Source organism: Ascaphus truei, chromosome 8 (genome assembly GCF_040206685.1).
Source record: "Ascaphus truei isolate aAscTru1 chromosome 8, aAscTru1.hap1, whole genome shotgun sequence".
NCBI classification, from domain to species: domain Eukaryota; kingdom Metazoa; phylum Chordata; class Amphibia; order Anura; family Ascaphidae; genus Ascaphus; species Ascaphus truei.
In genome coordinates, this window is record NC_134490.1 from 76,889,522 (window position 1) to 76,893,384 (window position 3,863).

Sequence of the window (3,863 nt, forward strand, 5' to 3'; positions counted from 1 at the left end):
GTGAAGGTTTCCTTTAAAGTCTTGTTTCTTCCAAGTGCGATCCATCTCATCTTCATCCATGTGTTGATTTTATTCAAAAGGATCCCATCCATTGTTAGTTGCAGACCAAGGTCATCAGTAATCAACTTCTAGTTCTATTCCATTTTTTTCCCGATCTTTGAAGAGTTGACACATTTGTTGAACATCACTTTGATCTTGCCGAGATTCATATGGAGACCCACTTTCTTACTGTAATGCGTAGCTCACCACAAACGAAGCACGACCGCGGTGCTGAGGTTGGGAATTGGTTAAAGCCGATCCACAGCCACGCGGTCACGTCTAGGATGTAGTTGTTCAAGCCAGGTCAGGATTACAGATTGGAGAATAGTTAAAGTACTTGCCAGGTTCAGGAGCGGAGAGTTGCGGATCGTCAGAGTGCGTAGCCAGGTTAAGGATTGGAGAGTAGCGGATTGTCAGGGTACGTAGCCAGGTTCAGGATAGGAGAATATTGGATCATTGGAGTACTTAACCAAGGTCAGGACTGGAGACAGAATGGTCGTACAAGCCAGATCAGGAGTGGAGAGAAGCTGAGTCCAAGATACTAGAAGGGTTCAGGCAAGAAGAGGTTAACAGGCAGGCAAGGCAAGGTATCAGGAACAAGAATGCAGCAAGGCACAGTGTCACACTTGACTATGCTCAGCAAAGACTGATTACAGACTGAAACAAGCAGGAAAAACAAGGGGGAGCAAGGGTTAAACAGATTTCAGCAGTCTTCAGGTCAAACAAACCTCAAGGGTAAGAAAAGCTAGGAGGGCAGGGGAGGGGGAGGAAATGAACAGTATATATCAATAATACTTACACGGCCAAAATCTTCTGAGCCTGATGAAGCCGAAGTGTCGGCGAAACGCGTAGCTCCCAGCTGGCCATCCCTTTTGTCCAAGTACAGCCTCCGTAGCGGTCGAAGAGTCAAGCTGCTTGGCGTCATCACCCCTTTTCCCTGCTTTCCGGACGCGGCAGCAGGGACTGCAGCTTTAGTACTTGCGCCCGCATTACGGGTGCTGACCAGGACTTTGTTGTGAAGTGAGTGCCTTGCCTTTATATATTTTTCAATTATTGATTAAATTTGGCGATTTTTCACTAAATCACTTGCCTCACCATCTGTTCGTGTATTCCACGTGGGAGATGCGGGGATAGAGGAACAGAGCGAGGGTTCCCTTTACCCTACCTTCCAGTTATCCGACCCCCCTGATGTATGGATCGGGGTACGATTACTGAACTGTGACAGATCCTCTTGATGTGATTGTACTTACACTAGGCCGTGTAAGTATTATTGATATATATTGTTCATTTCCTCCCCCACACCTGCCCTCCTGGCTTTTCAAACGATTACTGTACTGTGACAGATACCTCTTAATGTGATTGTACTTACACTAGGCCGTGTAAGTATTATTGATATATAATGTTCATTTCTTCCCCCTCCCCTGCCCTCCTGGCTTTTCTTACCCTTGAGGTTTGATTGACCTGAAGACTGCTGAAATCTGTTTAACCCTTGCTACCCCTTGTTTTTCCTGCTTGTTTCTCCTGTCTAGGGTTTTGGATAACCCCTATTGGGGTTGTAGCAGAGGGTTCATCAACCAAGGTTTTTTAACAAACTGCCTAGGGGTATTTGTCACCATCAACTGGTAATATTTAACCCTTTCTTTCTCCTTTGGGTTTTTCATTGTGGGGATTAGCGCCGAGGTTTGTTGTTGTTTTACATTGTGATTACAGACTGAAGTTATATAAAGGCGGAGCCTCCAATAGCCAGCAAGGGCGGAACCAGGAAGTAAGCACCGATAGGCTGCTGGTGCACACAGGTGTGCCCTATGATGCAGCCTAATCGGGGATGAGGGTGGAACTGCTCACGTGCCCTCCTGCACGCGTCACGGAGGTCCGGAGCGCGCATCACTCCCACGACGATTCTGAGTGACCTTAGGGCAAGAGGGAACGGGATCAATCGCGCATCGACCCGCGCGTATCACAGAGGTCAGGGGGCAGAGCTGAGAGCTCGTGTCACTCCCCCGCCGGTCCTGTCCATCACCAGAGCGGAGGCAGGACTTGTACCGCGCGTTAGCAGGGAGGCTGGCCGAACGCACCCGTCGTGCGTCAGAGCAGGAGGCGGGATCTGAATCCGCGGACCCGGGGATCAGGTCGTGCAAGGTCCGCATGCGCATACTGGGACCACGAAACCGCGCATCCTGAGTGTCTGTCACAGGCTTGTTGGGGTGAGGAGACGGTTTGCGACCACCAGGATGGCGAATCCTCACACTTACTTGCTTTGGCGAGTTATCCGATATGTTGCTGGAGGTCTCCTAGACCTGCGGCAAAAATAACAAGGTCATCTGCAAATCGTAGGTGACTCAAATATTCACCTTTATTATAATTCCTTTTTCTTCATAATCCAATGTCTTGAATAATTCAAGTATTGCTGTGAAAAGCTTTGGTAACATGGCGTCTCCCTGTCGCACTCCCTTGCCGAGCCTTATCTTGCTTGTGGCTTCATGTAATCTAATGGTTGATGTGGCACGCTTGTAAATATTTTTTCGAATATCACGCTTATGTAGGCTTCTTCAACATTTTGTCTTACTGCGTTTAGAACCACTGATGTGTAGACAAAATCAACTGCTTTTTCATAATCTACCAATTCTAAACTGAGGTAGATTGTATTCATTTATTTGGGAAATCACATCTTGCACGACTTGGATGTGACTAACAAAGTTGAGAATATTAGGCAAGGAGGGGGGGGGTCTGACGTAAACAGCACTGGGATCTGATCAGCCATTTTAAGTCAGCATCCATCTTCAGTGCCTGATATTGTCATCCATTTTGTTTATTGTCTGCATAAAAGTGGAATGAGAATAGAAGTTTGAAAGGGACTGATTTTTTTTTCTGCTCCTAAAGTTTTAGAAAATAAAATATAGAGAACAGGCACATCTTGCATTCAGGGGAGGTTCTCATGGTCATATACACCCTTTCTCAGAAATCATGTATATAGAGAAAAGGTCACTGGCTTGAATAATAGTATGAATCTTACAGTTATGTTATTAACTCAATGTTCATATTCATATTTTGTTTATCTTATACGCTTATGTAATGACGCACACGCCGCCTCACATAGGGGGCGTGGGCTTAGTATTTTGGTATAAATATGGCTTGTAGGCCAATATTTCGATAGGGAAGTTTTATTTTGAAACTTCCTTCTATGTGTGCACATGTACACAAAATAAACTCATTTGTTATTCTGTGATCCTCAGATTTGTTTCTTTATTTCACGCTTTTCATAGATGCCGCTCCGAATAGGAACCCAAATATACCGGAAGCTGAGCACCTGAAAAAATCACTCCTCGGTCACTCAAACCTGACCGCTCATAAGAATCAAGGTAAAAGGCACCTTCTGAGGAAAGCCTGAGTTTAAAAAATGTTTTGAGTGATGTGTAGAGAGATGGATTTTGCAAGAGTGTCTCAATCTGGTTGACGGGTTACCTAGCAGTTTCAAATGAGTTTATTAATCTCTGCTCCTGTATCCATTTTAAAGTGTTAAAGTTGTAATGTTTTGTTAGGGACTAAGGTGAGAGTCCCGTTAAAAGTTTTGGTGTTTTGGTGGTGAAGGTGAGTGTTTGTATGCTTAAGGGGTTGTTTTCAAGATTGTCATGACTTTTCCTTGATTGTATGTTTACTCTGTTTTATCAATAACATACCAAAAGAATTGTACATGATCAATTAAATTTGATTATTGTATCAAGAGAATTGTACATTGTCAATTAAATTTGGTTCTTGTAACAGGAGTTGTACGCAATCAGCTTGCGCTGGTTACTGTAGCAGGAGAATAATGGGAGACCAAAGTT